Source organism: Chiloscyllium plagiosum, unplaced genomic scaffold (assembly GCF_037043375.1).
Source record: "Chiloscyllium plagiosum isolate Xiang-an unplaced genomic scaffold, Cpla_swu_hap1 HiC_scaffold_34, whole genome shotgun sequence".
Classification (NCBI taxonomy): Eukaryota; Metazoa; Chordata; class Chondrichthyes; order Orectolobiformes; family Hemiscylliidae; genus Chiloscyllium; species Chiloscyllium plagiosum.
In genome coordinates this window covers 14,689,058-14,713,218 of record NW_028270172.1, presented here as the reverse complement: position 1 = coordinate 14,713,218, position 24,161 = coordinate 14,689,058, and positions in this window count along the sequence as shown.

Below are 24,161 nucleotides of genomic sequence, written 5' to 3'. Positions count from 1 at the left end.
GCTCTGTCTTGCACAACCTCATGGTAAGAGGAAGTCAGAGCTTTCCTTAGCTCAGTAAATTCTGTATATACCAGTCAAAAAATATTATAGCAGGAAGGAAACAGAGAAAAAAAGGAAATTTTACTTCAGCCTTTTGAGATTGAGACTCAATGGTTCTCACAGCAATCGTAAAGAAGCAGAGGTCCAAACACAAGTTATTTTATTCTTCCTTGTGCTTAGTAATGATGTGCTACACTAGCATTTTTGCAAAGCTTATGGGACAGTATCCCCCTTTGCTCCCCTGTCCACATGCAGTAATCAAAACCCTGAGTATGGACTGTTATATGAAACAAAATGCATTCTTTGAACCATTCCTTCATCACAATGCTTTATTCCATAATATAGCTGAGCATGTGCCAAAAAGGCATGGAAGCAGTAACAGATACAGCACAGAAAGAGGGTGGGTGAGGAGTAGGAATGAGGGGTTTAGGGTACAGCTGGGTGAGGGGTTTGGGGTACAGGGTGGGTGAGGGGTGGAGATACAAGTGGGTGAGGGGTTCGGGGTACAGGTGGGTGAGGGGCTTAGGGTACAGGGTGGATGAGGGGTTTAGGGTACAGGGTATGTTAGGGGTTTGGGGTCCAGGGTGTGTTAGGGGCTTGGGGTACAGGGTGGGTGAGAGGTTTGGGGTACAGAATGTGTTAGGGGTTTGGGGTACAGGGTGGGTGAGGGGTTTGGGGTACAGAATGTGTTAGGGGTTTGGGGTACAGGGTTGGTGAGGGGTTGGGGTACAGGTAGGTGAGGAGTTTGGGTTACAGGTTGATGAGGGGTTTAGGGTACAGGTGGGTGAGGGGTTTGGGGTACAAGTTGGTGAGGTGTTTGGAGTACAGGGTGGGTGAGGGGTTTGGGGTACAGCATGTGTTTGGGGTTTGGGTTACAGGGTGAGTGAGGGCTTTAGGGTACAGGGTGTGTTAGACGTTTAGGGTACAGGTTGGTGAGTTGGGGTACAGGGTGGGTAAGGGGTTTAGGGTACAGGTTGTGTGAGTGGTTTGCAGTACAGGGTGAGTGAGGGGTTTAGGGTACAGGTGTGTGAGGGATTTAGGGTACAGGTGGGTGAGGAGTTTGGGGTACAGGTGGGTGAGGGGCTTAGGGTACAGGGTGGATGAGGGGTTTAGGGTACAGGGTGTGTTAGGGGTTTGGGGTCCAGGGTGTGTTAGGGGCTTGGGGTACAGGGTGGGTGAGAGGTTTGGGGTACAGAATGTGTTAGGGGTTTGGGGTACAGGGTGGGTGAGGGGTTTGGGGTACAGAATGTGTTAGGGGTTTGGGGTATAGGGTTGGTGAGGGGTTAGGGGTATAGGTAGGTGAGGAGTTTGGGTTACAGGTTGATGAGGGGTTTAGGGTACAGGTGGGTGAGGGGTTTGGGGTACAAGTTGGTGAGGTGTTTGGAGTACAGGGTGGGTGAGGGGTTTGGGGTACAGCATGTGTTTGGGGTTTGGGGTACAGGATGAGTGAGGGCTTTAGGGTACAGGGTGTGTTAGGCGTTTAGGGTACAGGTTGGTGAGGAGTTGGGGTACAGGGTGGGTAAGGGGTTTAGGGTACAGGTTGTGTGAGTAGTTTGCAGTACAGGGTGAGTGAGGGGTTTAGGGTACAGGTGGGTGAGGAGTTTGGGGTACAGGTGGATGAGGAGTTTGGGGTACAGGGTGTGTGAGGGGTTTGGGGTACAGGGTGTGTTAGGGTTTTAGGTTACAGGGTATGTTAGGGTTTTAGGGTACAGGTGTGTGATGGGTTTAGAGTGCAGGTGGGTGAGGAGTTTGGGGTACAGGTGGGTGAGGAGTTTAGGGTACAGGGTGTGTTTGGGGTTTGGTGTACAGGGTGTGTTAGGGTTTTAGGGTACAGGTGGGTGAGGGGTTTAGGGTACAGAGTGTGTGAGGGGTTTAGGGTACAGGTGGGTGAGGGGTTTAGGGTACTGGGTGGGTGAGGGGTTTAGGGTACAGGTGTGTGAGGGATTTAGGGTACTGGGTGGGTGACGGGTTTGGGGTACCAGGTGGTTGAGGGGTTTAGGGTACAGGTGTGTGAGGGGTTTAGGGTACAGGTGGGTGAGGCATTTGTGGTATAGGTGGGTGAGGGGTTTGGGGTACTGGGAGGGTGAGGGGTTTGCGGTACAGGTGGGTGAGGGGTTGGTTACCGGGTGGGTGAAGGGTGAGGGAGACAGGGTGGATGAGGGGTTTGGGCACAGAGTGGATCAGGGGTTAGGAATACAGGTGGGTGACGGGTACAAGGTGGGTGAGGGGTAAGGGCAGCAGTTTGGTTGTGAGGGGGTAGGTTAGTGAGGTGGGAGGGTCTTAGGGATGGGAAGGGGGCTTTCAATTATCTGAGGGGGTGAACTGTCAGGTCAAACATTCAGTGTAGGGGCTTGGTCAGATGCCCATGATTGCCCAGCCTATTGTGTGTCAGTACACCTCAAAGAGACAGAATCATGATTTCATCACATTATCATAGCCTGTGTCCTCTGGGTATAATAGTCTCAGGCTCCATCTTAACTCCAGCCTCCTGAAGCATGACATGTTGAAGGAAGTGTGGTCCTGCCTGTAGCTGATCAACTTAATATCAGCCCAGAAACTAATAAAACCCAGAGAGCCATAGCAATGATACAGTATGGCAATGATGCAGTATAGAATGATACAGTATAGAGGGGGGGGCCTCAAAGACACCCAGATGTCCTTTGTAATCCCATCTTCCTGCACTCGGCCTATAACCCTGCAGCTTACTGCACTTAAGGTGCAGATCCAGGTACTTTTTCAAAGAGTTTAGGATCTCAGCCTCTACCACCAACTCGGGCAGCAAGTTCTGGACACCAACCACCCTCTGCATAAAAATGTTTTTCTTCATATTCCCCTTGAATCCTTCAGCCACTTAGCTTAAGTCTGAGACCCTGGGTTTTGAACTCTCTGCCGAGGGAAACAGTTTCCTCCTGTCTATTCTAGCTCACAATTTTGTACACAGGCCATTCTGCTTTAATGTGCGTTTTTTAGATTAGATTACTTCCAGTGTGGAAACAGACCCTTCGGCCCAACAAGTCCACACCGACCTGCCGAAGCGCACCCACCCAGACCCATTCCCCTATATTTACCCTTGCACCTAACACCATGGGCAATTTATCATGGCTAATTCACCTAACCTGCACATCTTTAGACTGTGGGAGGAAACTGGAGCACCCGGAGGAAACCCACACAGACACAGGGAGAATGTGCAAACTCCACACAGTCAGTCGCCTGAGGTGGGAATTGAACCCGGGTCCCTGGTGCTGTGAGGCAGCAGTGCTAACCACTGAGTCACTGTGCCACCATGTCGCCCACGCAAATTGGTTATAACACGATTGACTAACTGTGGACATTGTTTGGATAACTCGAACTTTCTACTGAATGGGTCTAGCGATTTTCTATTCGCGACCTTCTACAGCATGAGGCTGCAGAGGGACACAACTGTCACGTTGTAGCAGGACAACCTGTCCCTCAATTATATCACCCTTCATCAGCCTTCTCCATTCCAGGGAAAACAGACCCCAGGCTCCCCAGTCTTCCCTCGTAGCTAAAGTTCTCCAGCCCTGACAACATTCAAGTAAATCTGCTCTGCACTCTCTCCAGAGCAGGTACATCCATCCTGTAATGTGGATGAATAGAACTGCACACAGGTGTGGCCTGACCAGTGTCTCATATAGTTGCATCATTATATTCCTACTTATGTATTCCATACCTCTGCCAATGAAGGAGCGCATTCCATAGCCTTCTTTCCAACCTTGTCTCCCTATACTGCTACCATTAGGGATGATCCTGTAATATGATATATTTGTGAGATATAATAAAAGTCTGTTGGATCCTTCAATACCACTTTATCCACATGGGTTCTTATGCTATGAGGGATGATATAAACATTGCCACATCATTACTGATGGTTCCATCAGATGTTTCAACCTCCTCAGCACTCACCATGTGGTCAGTGCATCAAACAGTCCGATGTGTCCTCTTTTTCTTAACATGATAGGATCGCCACAGAATGGAAAGAGGCCATTTGGTCCATCGAGGCTGCACCGACCCCCTGAAGAGCATTCACCCAGACCCAAACCTCTGTCCTTTCCCTGCAACGCCACATGCAGCATGGTCAATCCACCTAACCTGCACATCTTTGGACCAGGAGAGCAAACTGGGGCACTCAGAGGAAACCCACGCGGACACTGCGCGAATTTGCAAACTCCATACAGTCTCCCGAGGCTGGAATCAAACCGGGTCCCCGGTGCTCTGAGGCAGCAGTGCGAACCACTGAGCCACCATGCCAGCCAAAGGGTAAGTCTAATCTCCAACAATCCGGAAATGGGAAGACCTTGAGCTTTCTGTTGGAAGAGGAATTGGGATGGTCTCAAGTTTGAACAGAGACACAGAGAGATGAATTCTGAGCAGCAGCTCTCTAACCTTTTTGTCCACAGACCATTTAGATGGACAAGGTACCATATGGAGCACCCACTGGCAGACCCCACTCACTTCCACTTGTCCCAAAGGGAACCCATCACACTCAATGGAAAGATTGGTATTGCTTTCTACGTGAAACCAATGAGCTGATGTCTAGTGCCAAGCTAAAGAGTTTTGGTCACCTGTTGGGCACCAAGTTCAGCCAGTTCCTCATTAACAATCTCCTTTCCCAGGTGTACAATGTCAATCTTGCTTATGTTGCTCCCCCTGCATTGGTAACTTGTATGGTGCCCACAGGTGCTTGCTTTATAATTCCGTGTGACTGGTGGGGTCAGCCCATTTTCTTGTATGGTCTCGGTAATGGTGTTACACGCCAGCAACTTCCATTTTGGATCAGCCCACTAATTGAAGAGCCCCCTGTGAGAGCGTGTTCCTCTCTTTGGGCACCACTGGCTTTGAGGTTATGATAAAGATAAAGCTGCCATAGTGCCAAGGGCTGCTCTCTCATTAGAGAGATGACTGGAAGCGAGTTTAACCTAAGGGTCACCATGCCTCAGGCAAAGACAAAATTGAGAAGATGTAACCTTAATGGTCGCCATAGGAAGTGTGGGAATTGAACCCATACTGTAGGCATTACTCTGCATTCTAAACCAGATGTCCATCTAACTGAGATAACTGACTGCCCCCACAGTCAGTGCAATGTGGGGCGGATACCGTACTAACAATTTTAGAGAAAAGAATGAGGCTTGAACATGCCTGTTCTACAATGGCTTTCACTACCTCCGCTGTGTTCTCACAGGACCCAATAATACAGCTCTCCAGCTCAGTCAGGACTTCACCCTTCCCCCTCTCCTAAGAATATGTGGCAGGACTCTCGGTGTTAACTGGAAAATGGGGACGGGGCACTGAGGGAAATTCCTGACATGCTGTACTCTGTACATGTGCTCACTTTGCAAAGATTCAAGCTCTTTCAGAAGATGCACGGGTCTTGCTGATATCCAAGGATTTGAGAGGTCATGTCTGTCAGAAGGAGATGCCTGAAATCCTGCTCTAAACAACCAAGGAGGCCCAGCCTTCAGTGCAAACACAACCTGTGTTGAATAGTGTGAATGGAGTATCTTTTAAATTATTTGTTCATGGGACATGGGCATCGCTGGGAAAGCCAGCATTTAATACCCATCCCCAGTTGACCTTGAGAGTGTATTCATGAACCGCTGCAGTCCCATGTGGTGGAGGGACACCCACAGTGCTGGCAGGGAGGGAGCTTGAGGATTTTGACCCAGCGACACTGAAGAACAATGATAAATTTCCAAGGCAGGATGGTGCGTGAGACTCAGACTACATGCTGCATGTGGTGGTCTCCTACTTTATATCAACACAAGCCCAGGAAAGTGATGATCAGTTTGGAAGAAAATTTGCCACTGATTTATAATTTTTAAATCTTTCACTTTAAAACCAAGACTTGTCCATTTGTGAATTAGTGCTCAGGGAAACATGCACCCTATTGCAGGGACCTTACTGTAACTGCATAAGTTATCATGCATCTACTGCACGTTCTGTGAATTCTGTATTTATGGCTCCATGAGATTGATCCATGCCCTTAAAATAGTCTCCTTCAATCTCCATTTAATGACATTTCACCCCTATATGCATTAATTTCTCATTCCCTCACTCTCCCCGGAAAACCATGATGTGGAGGGGCCGGTGTTGAACAGGGGTGGACAAAGTTAAAAATCGCACAACACCAGGTTATAGTCCAACAGGTTTATTTGGAAGCACACTAGCTTTCGGAGGGAAGGAGTTGTATTTACAAATAAGCTGTTGGACTATAACATGGTGTCGTGTAGTTTTTAACTTTCTTCCGAAAACAACATCCAAACTGTACGTCCCGGGTTATGATGGATCCTATATCCTTGTATCTTGTATTGCAAAGCAACAGAGGTTTTGACTACGTGAACCGCCAGTTCCTGTCTTCACCCAACCTTCACAAAGAGATACTTTCCAGCAGGGGTCACCAGAGAACAGTGAAGAGCAGACACCTTCAGGGCACTGAGATAATTATTGAGGCCTACTCCAGTTGAGATCACTAGAGCCTACATAGATTAAATCCAACTCCAACTGGAAATACTCTCGCCTTTGGTTAGAAGGATCTGGACCCTGGTCTCAGTTCTCTAACATGGGATGTATAATCAAGGCTGATGCTTCAGTGTTGTTACCAGAAATGCTGTCCTTTAGACTGGACCAAGTCTTCCTCTTCCAGTTCCATGACTTTCCATTTAAAGTCATGATTTGGAGCTGCTGCAGTTGGACTGAGGTGTACAAAGTTAAAAATCACACAACACCTGGTTATAGTCGAACAAGTTTATTTGGAAGCACTAGCTTTCAGAGCGCTGCTCCTTCATCACCTGTCCACAATCACCTGATGAACGAGCAGCGATGCAAATGATAGTGCTTCCAACTAAACCTGTTGGACTATAACCTGTCGTTGTGTGATTTTTAACTTTCGATTTTAAAACCGTGTGACACATTTTGAAGAGCTTCAGATATTGCTGGTGGAATCCTGTCAAATGCTTACTTAGGGAACCCACACGGCGCCACTTTCAGAGATTCCTTGGTAACCAGTGCAGTCAGCAACCTGTAATTCTTTGGGTATTCCACCAGTACATGACAGACGGTGAGAATCTAACACCTTCAGTAAGGGATCCTGAGAGGCTGATCACACAGACCGGGAAACATTATTGGCATTTTCACCACCTCAGGATGCCCCAGAGTGCTCCATGGTCAGCATTGCATTTTTGAAGTGTTGCAATGTACAAAATGTGGCAGACACCTGTGCACAGCAAGATCCCACAAACAGCAAGCTCGGGGTCAGCGGATTATTTAGCTCGCAAACCAGCACCACTGATCTCTCTCTAACCCCTACTGCTCCATTGATGTCCCCCTCCCTCAATCTCAACGGCCCCTCACTTTCTCTCCCAGATGCAGGTAGTCACAGAAGAGGCCCTACAACCCATAGGGTAAAGAGAATTGAACCCCAACTTTAACAGTAGCAAATGGAGCACGTGGAAAGGGAGCTGTGTCGGAGTGACTTCAGGTCACGCAAAACTGGGCCAGGGTTTGCAGAGTTCCAGGTAAGAAATCCTCTCTAACCAACCTGTTCGCTCAGAAGAGTGTTGATCTCCCATTACTACATGGTGACAGTGGTGACCAGACACATGCAACCAGAGGTTGGGCAGTAGGAACTTGAAGTGAAGACTGTGACCATAAACAATGAGGCCAGACCCCCAGCCAAAGGTCCCACAGGGAAGCTCAGCTAGCGACTGGCTTCCTTAGCGTACCTCGGCAATGAACCCCAGAACACAAAAACCCGTACAGGAGATGGAAGGAGAGCAGGAGAAGGCCCAGAGCAGAGAAAGAAGTCAATCGTCCCCAGTGAGTGAAGTTTTACAGAAATGAATATGTTTACAGACATGGGGAAGATCTGAGCATTCAGAAAATCCAGGCGAGCGAAAGACAAGGTCATAAGGGAACTCTGCTGACAGGAACACAACCCATCCAGTTATATAGACAGTGCAAAGAGAAAACCCAGACTAAGCTGCAGCAGCAGCAATGCAGAAAATTAAACAGATCACAGCAAACGAGAGGAGTCCCAGCTAATAGGGGCCAGGATTAACTCTTCCTGGGGATTATGACAAGCCCATAGCAAGAACTTGACTTCCTTCCAGATGAATTTGGAAATGCAGAGGCTAAAATGAATGGGAGAGAGACTAGTTTTGAATAGGATATCAGAGTAGGTGTATTGACCCTTTCAAATACGAACCATGATAGTAGGCCAGGAATCCTCAGAACTTCCTCCATTAAACTCTCGGGCTCGGAATGAACAGGAATCAGAGTGAGAGGTTCCATGCAAGCTATTAACACTGCAATGAGGAAGAGATTGGGGGACCTTGTATGTAATTCTCAAACACAGGTATTATTTATGAACTGGTGCTGCTTGCCTATCTTTAGATATCCTTCAGGTTAGCAGACCCCAAAGACATTTCAGTCCAAGCATTGCAAGTTGGTGGGGCGGGGATTGGTGCTCTAGGGTGGGGTGGGGGGGGGGAGGGTGGGGGAGTGGAAACAGACCCTTCATTTCTCTCAAACCAGAATTTGGAAGCAGCATGAAAAGAAGATGCCGAGGAAAGAGTTGGAAAACCAGACAACATTCCAGATAGTGGTTTGCTCTTTTCAGAATATAGTTACAGAGAAGGGAACCAACACACAGGTCATTCATTTACTCGATTCCAAAAATTCAAATCATCCCATATTTTCAGATTCAGGAAGAATTCAAGCAGTTGTCATCCTCAATGAGAATAAGTTATTTTCTTGAGAAAGGAATGTTGTCTATTTCCGAGAATATTCCCAGGAGATGCAGCAATAGTTTTTCCTCCCTCAGTAGACAGTGGACAAGAAACTAGGAAGTAACTGGGAATGGAACTTCAGAACTTCCTACAGACTGTAAAGTGATCATAGAATCTGGGATATTGGGAATTATGGAGCTGGAAACATATCTTCAATGATGTAAGGAAGAGATCTCTGAGAATTCAAGATCATTGAGGTTTCAGTGACACTGGATGGTGCCACTCTTACACAAGCCAACCCAGTTGTGGGCTAAATATCTTTGCAATGCTGCACAGAGATCATCAACATGAACGTGGCATATCCCAAGAGAAACCTCAACCCCAGCCCTACAGCTTCAAGTAGCTGATATGGCACTCTCGAGGGAGCGAGAGAGTGATACCCTGTGAATCAACTATTCCTTGACTGAGCTTCACTGCTGCCACATTCCAGTCTATGTGAAGGTCTCATCCCAAAGACCAGGCTTTGTCAGAAGTTCTCATGTCCCTTGTCAATTAGGCTCCAAGGAAACACTCATCTCCCAGAAGAACCAGGAATGCAGTTGGAGATTCGTCACTGAGGGACAGGAAACCTGTGGGTTAGAGCCGCCCTGGGGTGGGAACGTAGAGTAAAAGTGTTAATTGTTCATGGCTAAATGTTAGTGATGAATGAAATGGGTACTGTAAAAGAATGTGTATCAGAGTGGGGAAGCAAGTTAAAACAAACTATATCTTTTTTCTGGGTATAACTCCTCAGTGTGTGTAAATAGACAATAGACAATAGGTGCAGGAGTAGGCCATTCTGCCCTTCGAGCCATCACCACCATTCATTATGATCATGGCTGATCATCCTTAATCAGTATCCTGTTCCTGCCTTATCTCCATAACCCTTGATTCCACTATCCTTGAGAGCTCTATCCAACTCTTTCTTAAATGAATCCCGAGACTGGGCCTCCACTGCCTTCTGGGGAAGAGCATTCCACACAGCCACCACTCTCTGGGTGAAGAAGTTTCTCCTCATCTCTGGCCTAAATGGTCTATCCTATATTTTTAAGCTGTGTCCTCTAGTTTGGCACTCACCCATCAGCGAAAACATGTTTCCTGCCTCCAGAGTGTCCAATCCTTTAATAATCTTATATGTCTCAATCAGATCTCCTCTCAGTCTTCTAAACTCAAGGGTATACAAGCCCAATCGCTCCAGTCTTTCAGCGTAAGAGATTCCCGCCATTCCAGGAATTGACCTCGTGAACCTACGCTGCACTCCCTCAATAGCCAGAATGTCTTTCCTCAAATTTGGAGACCAGAACTGCACACAGTACTCCAGGTGTGGTCTCACCAGGGCCCTGTACAGCTGCAGAAGAACTTCTTTGCTTCTATACTCAATCCCTCTTGTTATGAAGGCCAGCATGCTATTAGCCTTCTTCACTACCTGCTGTACCTGCATGCTTACCTTCATTGACTGGTGTACAAGAACACCCAGATCTCTTTGTACTGCCCCTTTACCTTACTTGTTTCCATTTAGGTAGTAAAAAAGGGAGATCACATTGAACGGGAACTGGGGAGTGCAAAGTGATAAGTCAAATGTCTTTGCTTGCCATCATCTGTTCAACATTACGTTCAACAAAGCCCCTAGTTTTATTTCTTGAGTGTAGATCTCACTTTATTACACTGACAGTGGCCATAGAGGGGTGGAATGAGGATTCTGCCATTAATTTTGGCCAATAGAGTCATACAACGAGGAAGCAGACCCTTCAGCCCAACTTGTCAATGCTGACCAAGTGTCCCAAATTGGACTAGCCCCATTTGCCTGCATTTGGCCCATATCCCTCTAAACCTTTCCAATTTATGTACCTGTCCAAATGTCTTTTAAATATTGTAGCTGTACCTGCATCTACTACTCCAGCTACTTGTGTTTGGCCAATGGTGAGCCTATTCATTTAGATTTCCCTCCATTTTATCATTTGGCTACTCCACTCTGTCTTGCCCCCACATGTCATGGCTGCTATCTTCTCCCAACCATTGACAAGAACACCTCATCTTCCACCTCGCACATTCATTCCAAATACAAACCAACATCTGTGTGAAAGTGTTGCCCTTCAGGTCCCTTTAAAATCTTTCCTAGCTCATCTTAAATCTTAAATCTAAAAGATTTGAACTCCCTTAATCCAGGGAAAATACCTTGACTAGGTAGTGAGGTCTGCAGATGCTGGAGATCAGAGTTGAGAGTGTGTTGCTGGAAAAGCACAGCAGGTCAGGCAGCATCCGAGGTGCAAGAAAATTGGTGTTTCGGGTCTGAAAAGTTGACTTTCCTGCTCCTTGGATGCTGCCTGACCTGCTGCGCTTTTCAGCAACACACTTTCAACTCAAAAATACCTTGACTATTCACCTTATCTATGCCCCTCATGATTTTATAAACCTCTATAAGGTCACCCCTCAGCCTTCTACGCTCCAGTGAAAAATGTCCCATCCTATCCCATAACTCAAACCCTCCAGTCCCAGCAACATAGAATCCCTCCATGTGGAAACAGACTATTTGGTCCAACAAGTCCACATCCACACTCCAAAGTGTATCCCATCCAGACCCATTCCCCTAGCCTGTTATTCCACACTTCCCCCTGACTAATGCACCTAACCTACACATTCCTGAACACTATGGGCAACTTAGCATGGCCAATTCACCCTAACCCGCATTGGGGGGAGGGGAGGAAACCCATGTAGACACAGGGAGAATCTGTAAACTCCACACAGACAGTTGCCCAAGGCTAGAATCGAACCCAGGTCCCTGGCACTGTTAGGCAGCAGTGCTGACCATTGGGCCAACGTGCCACCCTAAATCCTGGTAAATCTTTTCAGAGCCCTCTCCAATTTAATAATATCCTTACTATAGCAAGCAACCAGAATGCTACACAGTAAATGTTGGCTGCAGAGGCCAGTTTAATCTGCTGGGTGCTTGTCAATGTGAGTAATGCTACATTGATCTGCAGTACCTTCAAACCTTTTCTACATTAAAGTCATTGTAAACCTATTTGTTAAAACCACTTCACCACTCATCCATTGCTGACAGAATGATTTTTACAAATGACCTGTTAACAGAAGTGTTTGTTCCGATACCATGAGGAGGGCAAAAAGCTATATTAATTGGGAAACAATCTTGCATACCAACATCGAAATGAGAAGCAGGAGTAGGCCACTCAGCCCCTCAAGCCCGCTGTGCCCTTCAATAAGAACATGGTGGATCTGACTACTCTACTAGGAGAAAGTGAGGACTGTAGATGGTGGAGATCAGAGTCAAAAAGTGTGGTGCTGGAAAAGCACAACAGGTTAGGCAGCATTCGAAAAGCAGGAGAGTGAAAGTTTCTGGTCTGGTCCCTTCATCAGGAATATGGGGGGGAAGGGAGCTGGGAGAGAAATAGGGGGGGGAAAGGTAGGTGGGATGGCAATAGATAGATGCAGGTGTCAGGTAATTGTGATAGGTCGGTAGGGAGGATGGAGCGGAGAGGTGGGAAGGAAGTTAGACAGGTAGGGCAGTTCAAGAGGGCGGTGCCAAGTTGGAGGGTTGGATCTGAGATGAGGTGGAGGGAGGGGAGATTTGGAAACTAGTGAAGTCGATGTTGATACCGTGTGATTGGAGGGTCCCGGGACAGAAGATAAGGCGTTCTTGTCAACGATTGGGAGGAGGTAGCAGCCATGACATGTGGGGGCAAGACAGGGTGGAGGAGCCAAGTGACAAAATGGAGGGAAATCTAAATGAGAAGGCTCGCTATTGGCCAAACACCAAATAGCTGTCAAGACATCTGTACTTGTTGAAGTGAGGAGGCAGTAAAAGGCAGGGAGACAGTCACAAGGAGAAGCAAATATGTGGAAATCTTCAAATGATGGCACTAATGAAGTTCTCTGGATGATTTACACCAGCCCCACCCCCACCCACACCCTCCTATTTATCTCTCAGACCCCTTTCTCCCCCTATATTCCTGATGAAGGGCTTATGCCCGAAACATCGACTCTCCTGCTCCTTGGCTGCTGCCTGACCTGCTGTGCTTTTCCAGTGCCACATGTTTTGGCTCTGGTTACTCTATTGTCCCAGATACACTTGAGGACCTGTTACCCTGTTGCTCACCAAGAATCTCTCCACCTCTGTCCTTGAAAATACTCAAAAACCCTTCTTCCCCCACTTTCTGAGGAAGAGAATTCTGTAATGTCATCTGCTATCCAGATTGCAAATACTTGGAAATAGTGCCTGTGTCTGAAACTGAGTTTGTAAAGGCCAATGGAAAGGAAGGCAGCCTAATAGACATTTACAGCGCAGATAGGGGCCATTCAGCCCATCCTATCCATATCAGTCAACAATGACCCGACCACACCAATTCCATAGTCCAGCTCTTCATCTGTGGGCCTGAAGCCTGAGATATCACAAGTAAATATCTAAATTCTGTTTCAATGTTTTCAGAGTTCGCAACTCAGCGCAACTTTCAGGCTTTGAGTTCCAGACTCCCACCAGCCAGTGGATTAAAAAGTTACTCCTCAACTCTCCTCTTAGCCTTCTACCTCTCACCTTAAATCCATGGATCTTGAATATTGACCCTTTATTGACCTCTCATTGGTGGCACGGTGGCTCAGTGGTTGGCACTGCTGCCTCACAGATGTGCAGGTTAGGGTGAATTGGCCATGCTAAATTGCTCATAGCATCCAGGGATGAGTAGGTTAAGTGCATTAATCAGGGGAAATATAGGGTAGGGGAATGGGTTACTCTTCGGAGGGTCAGTGTGGACTTGTTGGACCGAAGGGCTGTAGGGATTCTATGAGATGGGAGTCATGACAGTTCAGGGTCATTACAGGTGGTAAGAAGATCTCTTTGATTGAGAGTTTGGGTGATCACAGGGACAGGAATCGATTGCCAGGCGGCTTTAGTGTGTGAACCATTCCTGTTCCTCTTGGCCCCTGTGCAGTGCTGTCCTGGAAGTTAATTAATTGACAACCCCCATCTCCTCCACCAACAACATCTATTCAAACCATAAGTGAGAGAGCCCGAAGAGGTTAGTTTTAGAATTGCAATTTTTAAATTTTAACATCCCCATTTGACCCAAATCCACCTAATTTGGGAGTTAACATTATTCACGTTGTGCCTGAAGGAATCTAGCTAGCCAAGTGCACAAACATCGAGTAAAACTCCACAAGGTACTGAAAAATATTCAGCCAAGTTCACAAATCCCAAGTAAAACTCCACAAGGTACTGAAAAATATCCATGCGTGGTAGATTACAAAGGCTTAGTCACAGGCTGCCAAATTCCTGATGGATAAACAAGGGAGTGGCTTTCTGAGGTTAAGTGAGATGTTTGTGGACAGGATAATCAAAGAGAACAGGGTTAGGTTGTAGAAATTCACCAAGACCTCTTCAATAATCACCTTATGGCGGAAGCAGGCAAATAGCAACATCTTCAAAGCCCTTTGTGCCAAACGTCATTTTGATTTGGAATGATATCGTTATCTTTCAACATCAGTGGTCAAAATCCTGGAACTCCTTGCCTAACATCACTGTGTGGGTGTCTCTACACCATAAGGACTACAGCAATTCAAGAAGGCAGCTCAACACTACCTTCTGCTGGACAGTTCAGAACAAAGATTGGTCTAGCCAGCAAAGCCCTCATCTTCTGAATGAATGGGTGAATGGGGTTCAGTGGCTAGCACTGCTGCCTCACAGTGCCAGGGACCTAAGTTCGAATCCAGCCTCAGGTAGCTGTTTGTGTGGAGTTTTGCACATTCTCCCTGTGTCTGTGTAGGTTTCCTCCCACAGTCCAAAGATGTGCAGGTTAGGTGGTTGGCCATGGGAAATGCAGGGTTACACAGATGGAGGTGGATCTGGAAAGACCGGTGTGGACTCGATAAACTGAATGGCCTGCTTCCACACTGTAGGGATTCCCAAAGTGAAAAGTAAAATGGGAAAACAGAAAAGCCTTCATTTATATCACATTTTCATGACCACCAGTCACCTCAAAGTGACTCAGAGCCAAGAAAGTATCTGTGGCAAGTCATTGACATTTTACACACGGTGGCTCAATGGTTAGCACTGCTGCCTGATAGCACCAGGGTCCGAGGTGCGATTCCAGCCTCGGTGACTGTCTGTGTGGAGTTTGCACATTCTCTCCGGGTCTGCGTGGGTTTCCTCCGGGTGCTCCGGTTTCCTCCCACAGTCCAAAGATGTGCATTTCAGGTCACGCTAAATTGCCCGTAGTGTTAGGTGCATTAGTCAGATGGGTCTGGGTGGGTTACTCTTCGGAGGGTCGGTGTGGAGTTGTTGGGCCGAAGGGCCTGTTTCCACACTGTAGGGAATCTAATCTAATCTACACCATGCAGGGAGTTCCTTCAGCCCATCATACCCATGCTGTCAATCAGACATCTTATTATTATCCCATCTTCCTGCCATTGGTGCATGATCTTGTATACTATGCCATTTCAAATATTCATAGAAACGGTTCTTAAATGTATTTCATTCTTTTATGTCATCGTGTGGGTAGGAAATGCAGCAGCCAATTTGTGCACAGCAAGCTCCCACTAACACTGGGAAGAAAATGAACAGATTGTCTATTCTTCTTTTGTTTTGATGGCTAAAGAATAAGTATTGGTCAGTGCAAGATTAAAAATAACAGAAAAGTGAGCTAACACGGAACAATTGATCAATTCTGTGTTACTCACCGGGTTCCAATTCATCCAAGGAGTCATTTTCCTCTGTATGTATGTAGAGGCAGTGTGAATGAAAAGGAGCTTTCCACAACAGCAGCAGATGTTAGTGTGTGCCTCACCCACTCCAGCTCCTGTGTTCCTCAGAGGAAGGGTCATATACAGATATCGGGTGGCATCTTCAGAAACACCAGCGTTGTTGGGAGCTCTGGAAACTGAGATTGATAGTCATCAGAATCAATACTTGATGCACTCCCCCCTCTGTGTAAAATAGGCTTGAGGTGGAAGATGGAAGCCCCTGGGTAGAATCATAAAGTTGTGGGAGCAGGCCATTCGGCCCACACCAACTCTCTGAAGTGCCTCCTGCCCAGACCCCGACTGTATCTCTGCATTTCCTATGATTAATCCTGCATATGCCTGGACAGTAGGTACACTTTAGAAGCCAATCCACCTAACCTGCACATCTTTGGACAATGGAAGGAAACCAGTGCAAGCCTACACAGACACAGGGAGAATGTGGAAGTGCCACACAGACAGTTGTCTGAGGCTGGCATTGAACCCAGGTCCCTGGTGCTGTGAGGCAGCAGTGCTAACCACTGAGCTACCATACCCTGTAGTAACTTAGCAACCAATTACGAACCGATTAATAAATGCATCTTCTTAGCTGGACTGCAATTTTCACAGCTCCAGTTGGGATCATTGAGAGGGCAGCCTACCAGACTGATAAACTTGAACAGGATGCCAGTCAGCTGGGGAGAGTGAGCTGGCACAGTCGCTGAGATGGAGGATGGGCAGGATATTGTATCGGGGGAGTCCCTGATGTGGAGGATGAACAGGATGTTGTATTTGGGGGTCTGTGATGTAGAGGATGGGCACGATGTTGTATCTGGGGGAACTGTGATATGGAGGATGAACAGGATGTTGTATCAGGGGGGTCCCTGATGTGGAGAATGGACGGGATGTTGCATCTAGGATGGTTGGGGTGGTGGGTCCTCAGTCAAGAAGAGGTACTGCCAGTGTCCACTTAAGTGCCTGAGGACAGCAGATCTAAACAGCCTTCCTTGTAATACCAAGACCAGGAGATACTCCCTGCTTTTTCAGTCAGCACACTTAACACCCAAAACTCAGAAGACTCTGCCCTTGGATAATCACCAACACCAGTTCAGTACCTTACTCCTGCAATCAAAAATGTTCGATTTGTCACTTGTCCATCCTATTTCAGATATTATTTCAAAGTCCACTAAAATATATTAATGTTGGAAGACATTCAAGTCTTTCCTCTGCCTTTCCCTGACATTGAAACTCCAACAGAAACATAGATTTTTTGGTAACCACCCTGACCGCGGACTGACCCTAAGCACCGGTCCTTTTAAACTTTTCTCTCTGGGGAACTGTGCAGCAAAAGTCTTCAAAAGGCAAATCAAGTTAATCCTAGATCAATATTAGTCAGCTTCAGACTCCTGACTGCAGACTGTATAGAGTGATCCACATTGACAAGCACTTAATATGTGGGAATTTTTAAAATGTAAGTTGTGTTTTATCTATTTTGATTGAGATTCGGTCAATTTCATTGAATGTACAGTTACATTGATACAAGCTAATTTCAGGTGCAAGCACCTTTCAAATTTGTCAAGGGCCAAAAGTTTTAATCTCAATAATACAATGACCATGACAAGTGTGAAAATGACAGTTTTCATTTTTTAGAATGAGATTATAATTTTTTTCATCATTTTACTGGATGTGAGCATAAAAGGTATAGTTAGTAAGTTTGCAGATGACACCAAAATGGGAGGTGTAGTGTACAGCGAAGAGGGTTACCTCAGATTACAATGGGATCTTGATCAGATGGGCCAATGGGCTGAGAAGTGGCAAATGGAGTTTAATTCAGATAAATGCGACTTGCTGCATTTTGGGAAAGCAAATCTTCGCAGGGCTTATACACTTAATGGTAAGGTCCTAGGGAGTGTTGCTGAACAAAGAGACCTTGGAGTGCAGGTTCATAGCTCCTTGAAAGTGGAGTCGCAGGTAGATAGGATAGTGAAGAAGGAGTTTGGTATGTTTTCCTTCATTGGTCAGAGTATTGAGTACAGGAGTTGGAAGGTCATGTTGCGGCTGTACAGGGCATTGGTTAGGCCACTGTTGGAATATTGTGTGCAATTCTGGTCTCCTTCCTATCGGAAAGATGATGTGAAACTTGAAAGGATTACAAGGATGTTGCCAGAGTTGGAGGATTTGAGCTATAGGGAGAGGTTGAAAAGGCTGGGGCTGTTTTCCCTGGGGTGTCAGTGGGTGAGGGGTGACCTTATAGATGTTTACAAAATCATGAGGGGCATGGATAGGATAAACAGACAAAGTCTTTTCCCTGGGGTGGGTGGAGTCCAGAACTAGAGGGCATAGGTTCAGGGTGAGAAGGGAAAGATATAAAAGAGACCTAAGTGGCAACTTTTTCATATAGAGGGTGGTACATGTGTGGAATGAGCTGCCAGAGGAAATGGTGGAGGCTAGTACGATTGCAGGAATTAAAAGGCATTTGGATGGGTATATGAACAGGAAGGGTTTGGAGGGATATGGGCCAAGTGCTGGCAGGTGGGACTAGATTAGGTTGGGATATCTGGTCAGCATGGACAAGTTGGACCAAAGGGTCTGTTTCTGTGCTGTACATCTCTATGACTCTCTGACTCCCTTAAAGTTACATTCACTCCTTCTTTAGGTCTAAGGCACGGAAAATGTGTTGGCATGAATGGACCTGCTTTGGATTGGTCCCTGGTTATTCTTGTCAAGTTACTGTGGTAGTTTGACAATATCTTCTAAAGGATATCTGACCAGGAGACTCTTGAGCATAAGTCCATAGTAGAATGGATTCTTTCTTGATTATATGTTTTATTGAGATCTGTCTCTTGATTAAATTTTTAAAATATAAACCATAAGTACTAAGTTAGCCTGGAGCACTGTTTCTTAGAGCAAAAAGACGGTGCTATTTTCTGGGTCTGTAGATTGGGAAGGAGCAAAGGTGGCCTTTTGTAGAATGATGTGCTCTTCCTGGTGGATGTGGGAGCTTAGGGAAAATTTACAGGTTACTGAAGATTATGTCTGCAGGAAATGTCTTTGGTTGCGAATTCTATATGTTTGCATGGTCAGTTGGAGTGACAGTTAGAGGCAATGAGGAATTTACAAGGGTGTGATGGGTGGCAGTTATAGGAAAGGAGAAAAGCCGCAGATACAGTCAGGTAGATGGGTTAACCCCAGGAAAGATAAGAGAGGTAGAGCAGGAGTCTTCTGTGGCTATCCCCATTTCAAACAAGTATGCTGTTTTGGAAATGTAAGGGGTGATGGACTTTCAGAGAAATGTAGTGCAAACAGCCAAGTTTCTGGTATTGAGACAGGTTCCAATGTAATGAGGGGTACGTCAGGTTCCAAGCGATCGATTGTGCTAGGTAACTCTCTAGTCCGAGGTACAGACAGACATTTCTGAGGCTAACAGTGAAAAATCAGTATGGTGTGTTGCCTCCCTGATGCCAGGATCGAGGATGTCTCAGAGAGGGTGCAGAATGTTCTCAAAAGGGAGAGGGACCAGCTGGAGGTCATTGTACACATTGGAACCAACAACATAGGAAGGGAAAAGGATGAGATTCTGAAGGGAGAATATCGAGAGTTAGGCAGGAATTTAAATAGGAGGTCCTTGAGGGTAGTAATACCTGGATTACTCCCAGTGCTACGAGCTCATGAGAGTAGGTATAGGAGGATAGAGCAGATGAATGAGTGGCTGAGGAGCTGGTGTATGGGAGAAGGATTCACATTTGTGGATCATTGGAATCTCTTTTAAGGTAGAAGTGACCTGTTCAAGAAAGATGGAGTGCACCTGAATTGGAAGGGGACTAATATACTGGCAGGGAGATTTGCTAGAGCTGCTTGGGAGGATTTAAACTAGTAAAGTGGTGGGGTGGGACCCAGGGAAATAGTGAGGAAAGAGATCAATCTGAGACTGGTACAGTTAGGAAAGGGAGCGGGTCAAACAGTCAGGGCATGAAGGAACCAAGTAGAGAACAAGGTAGGACTGACAATTTAAACTGCATTTATTTTGATGCAAGGGGCCTAACAGGGAAGGCAGATGAACTCAGGGCATGGTTAGGAACATGGGACTGGGATATCATAGCAATTACAGAAACATGGCTCAAGGATGGGCAGGACTAGCAGCTTGTTCCAGGATGAAATTGCTCTAGGAAGGATAGAAAGGGAGGCAAGTGAGGAGGAGGAGTGGTGTTTTTGATAAGGGACAGCATGTACGTAGGGAGGATATTCCTGGAAATACATCCAGGGACGTTATTTGGGTGGAACTGAGAAATAAGAAAGGGATGATCACCTTTTTGGGATTGTAATATCGACCCCCTAATAGTCAGAGGGAAATTGAGAAACAAATTTGTAAGGAAGTCTCAGTTATCTGTAAGAATAATAGGGTGGTTATGGTCGGGGATTTTAACTTTCCAAACATAGACTGAGACTGCCATAGTGTTAAGGCTTTAGATAGAGGGGAATTTGTTAAGTGCATACAAGAACATTTTCTGATTCAGTATGTGGATATACCTACTACAGAAGGTGCAAAACTTCACCTACTTGTGAGAAATAAGGCTGGTCAGGTGGCATGGAAGATATAGAATGCAAAGAAATAGATGGTGACATCACTAAAAGTGACCATATTACAGAGGAGGAGGTGCTGGATGTCTTGAAACAGTGGATAAATCCCCAGGACCTTACCAGGTGTACCCTGAAAACATATAGGAAGCTAGGGAAGTGATTGCTGGGCCTCTTGCTGAGATATTTGTATCATCGATAGACACAGGTGAGGTGCCAGAAGACTGGAGGTTGGCTAACGTGGTGCCATTGTTTAAGAAAGGTGGTAAGGACAAGCCAGGGAACTAGAGACTGGTGAGCCTGACATCGGTGGTGGGCAAGTTGTTGGAGGGAATCCTAAGGGACAGGATTAATAGGTATTTGGGAAGGCAAGGACTGATTAGGTATAGTCAACATGGCTTTGTGTGTGGGAAATCATGTCTCACAAACTTGATTGAGTTTTTGAAGAACTACCGAAGAGGATTGATGAGGGTAGAGCGGTGGACGTGATCTATATGCACTTGAGTAAAGCGTTTGACAACGTTCGTCCTGGCGGACTGGTTAACAAGGTTAGATCACATGGAATACAGAGAGAACTAGCCATTTGGATACAGAACTGGCTCGAAGAGAGAAGACAGAGGGTGGTGGTGGAGGGTTGTTTTTCAGACCGGAGGCCTGTGACCAGTGGAGTGCCACAACGACTCTGCTTTTTGTCATTTACATAAATGATTTGGATGTGAACATAAGACTTATAGTTTTTAAGTTTGCAGATGACAAGGTTAACTCAGATTACAACAGGATCTTGAACAGATGGGCCAATAGGCTGAGAAGTGGCAGATGGAATTTAATTTAGGTAAATGCGAGGTGCTGCATTTTGAGAAAGCAACTCTTAGTAGGGCTTCGCAGGTAAGGTCCTAGGGAGTGTTGCTGAACAAAGAGACCTTGGAATGCAGGTTCATAGCTCCTTGAAAGTGGAGTCACAAATAGATAGGATAGTGAAGAAGGCGTTTGGTATGCTTTCTTTTATTGGTTAGAGTATTGAGTACAGGAGTTGGGAGGTCATGTTGCAGATATACAGGACATTGATTAGGCCACTTTTGGAATATTGCGTGCAATTCTGGTCTCCTTCCTATGGGAAGGATGTTGTGAAACTTGCAAGGGGTCAGAAAAGATTTACAAGGATGTTGCCAGGGTTGGAGGATTTGAGCTATAGGGAGAGGCTGAACAGGCTGGGACTGTTTTCCCTGGAGCATCAAAGGTTGAGGAGCATCGAAGGTTTATAAATCTCATAGAGGTTTATAAAATCATGAAGGGCATGGAGAGGCTAAACAGACAAAGTCTCTTCCCGGGGGTGGGCGAGTCCAGAACTAGGTTTAGGGTGAGGGGAAAGATATAAAAGGGACCTAAGAGACAACGTTTTCACGCAGAAGGTGGTGCGTGTATGGAATGAGCTGCCAGAGGAAGTGGTGGAGGCTGGTACAATTGCAACATTTAAAAGGCATCTGGATGGGTATATGAATAGGAAGGGTTTGGAAGGATATGGGCCAAGTGCTGGCAAATGGAACTACATTAGGTTGAGATATCTGGTCGGCATGGAGAAGGGTCTGTTTCTGTGCTGTACATCTCTATGACTCTGTGAGGCTATGGCTCTTCCGGCCCAGAACAACATTACCCACTGTCCTTTCAGACTATCTCCTGTATGTTATTCCCAGCAAAACAGAACAGACAGGAGACCCATTCTTAGATTTTCACCAATGTTGGTGTCTGACCATTTGGGTTTTGTTCCAACCATAGTGAAAATAGGTTATCAATATTCAATTTCTGTCACAATACCTGACACATTCATGGACACAAACTGGTTTTTAACGGGACACGGGTGGCCCAAGCTGCCAGCTGTGATAACCAGACAAGCCCAGGAAACCCTCAAAGAAAATACAAAACCAGCTGCCTCAGAATTTCTATATTATTCAAGAAACACTGATGTTCAGTGAGGCGACAGTAAATTTGCACCTCTTGTTTGATGCATGAATGATTTAATGTCATATGTATCTTGGAGATACAGTGAAAAGTATTTTGTCACCACAATTCGGCTCCATTTTGGAGTACAATGAGGATAAAAATAAAGTACTTAAGTCAGAGTTCTTTTTCTGTTTAAATTGCATCTCAAGCATGGCTTCAGGCTGGTCTCTGCAAGGTGTTCCGGTCCTCAGGGAATTCTGCTCTGGGAACAGTAATGATCATGCCGATATCCCAGAAAACTCCGACTCTGCTGCCGCCGCCTCCTTGCCGACACCGCCAAGAATCCAGGTTCTGGGCCTAACACCACCAAGAGTCCCCGCTCCGGGCCTAACACCACCAGGAGTCCCTGCTTGGGGCCTAGCACCACCAGGAGCCCAGGCTCCATGCCTAACACCACCAGAAGTCCCCGTTCCAGGCCTTACACCACCAAAAGTCCCTGTTCCAGGCCAGTCACCACCAGGAGCCCAGGCTCCAAGCCTAACACCACCAGGAATCCCCACTAGGGCCTAACACCACCAGGAGCCTAGGGTCCAAGCCTAACACCACCAGGAGTCCCTGTTCCAGGCCAGCCACCACCAGGAGCCCAGGCTCCAAGCCTAACACCACCAGGAATCCCCGCTAGGGCCTAACACCACCAGGAGCCTAGGATCCAAGCCTAACACCACCAGGAGTCCCTGTTCCAGGCCAGCCACCACCAGGAGCCCAGGCTCCAAACCTAACACCACCAGGAGTCCAGGCTCTGAGCCTAACACCACCAGGAGCCCAGGCTCTGAGCCTAACACCACCAGGAGTCCCTGTTCCAGGCCTGCCGCCACCAGGAGCCCAGGCTTCAAGCCTAACACCACCAGGAATACCCGCTCAGGGCCTAACACCACCAGGAGCCTAGGCTCCAAGCCTAACACCACCAGGGGTCCCTATTCCAGGCCAGCCACCACCAGGAGCCCAGGCTCCAAGCCTAACACCACCAGGAGCCCAGGCTCCAAGCCTAACACCACAAGGATTCCCTGTTCCAGACCTACCATCACCAAGAACCCAGGCTCCGAGCCTAACACCACCAAAAGTTCCCATTTCTGGTCAAACACTACCAGGGGTCCTGTCCACACTGCTGATGCTGCAGCCACACTGCCCCACTGACACCCCTCTGGCATTGAAGATGAACAGATAAGATAAAAGATGAAAAGTACATAGAGTAAATGACACCGCTGGCCTGGAGTGGACAGGCTCCAAAGAGGCTGAACATCACCTACCATGCTGGCTGCACACTCGCCTGATAGTAATGAGAGGTTTCCAACAACCATATTGCTTGAAATGAAGCAATGTTATAGGCACAAGAATCTGCAAAGGATTGGAATATCAACAGCCACTGTTGAACAAACAGAGAGAGAGAAAACACAACGTGGACTGATTACAGCAAAGATAATCTGCCCTCTCTCTCTCTCTCTTCCTCTCTCACTCTATCTCAATCTCTGTTGGAGAAACCATTCACCAAAAACTCAAGATATGCGAAATTCGCCACTGTTAAGGAAACAGAGCAGCAGCTAAACTGTTGGATTCAGAACGTTTTTGTTCTCAAAACCCAAAAATATCTGTGACTGTATTTGCCTTAACCTTCCAGACTGTACTAGACATCCCTTCCCATCTTTGTGTGTGTGTGTGAGAGAGAGAGAGACTGAGGCTGTAATAAAATTCCACTCTCTTTCACCAAGACCTTGGAATTAGCTCTCCTTCATTTTTGACGTGTGTGTGTGTGTGTAAGAGAGAGTGATCTGGTTAACTCAGATTAATTGTAGTGTCATAGCCACGTGCTTAAAAAAAATGTATAATCTGTTGTGGCTGACAAAGAGGGGGAGTGTTGACCCTCCTCACCTGGTCTTAGCAGTCTGTACAAGGGACTGTTCCCATTTTGAGTTTACCCACAACTTTTGTTCCCTTTTCCTGAGCCTGCCCCAGCTTTTATCCTCACCCCAGAGACATGGCTGAGATCACTGAGACATCTAGTTTGGAATTGCAGACTTGCATTTGAAAAGCTGTACTCTTCCC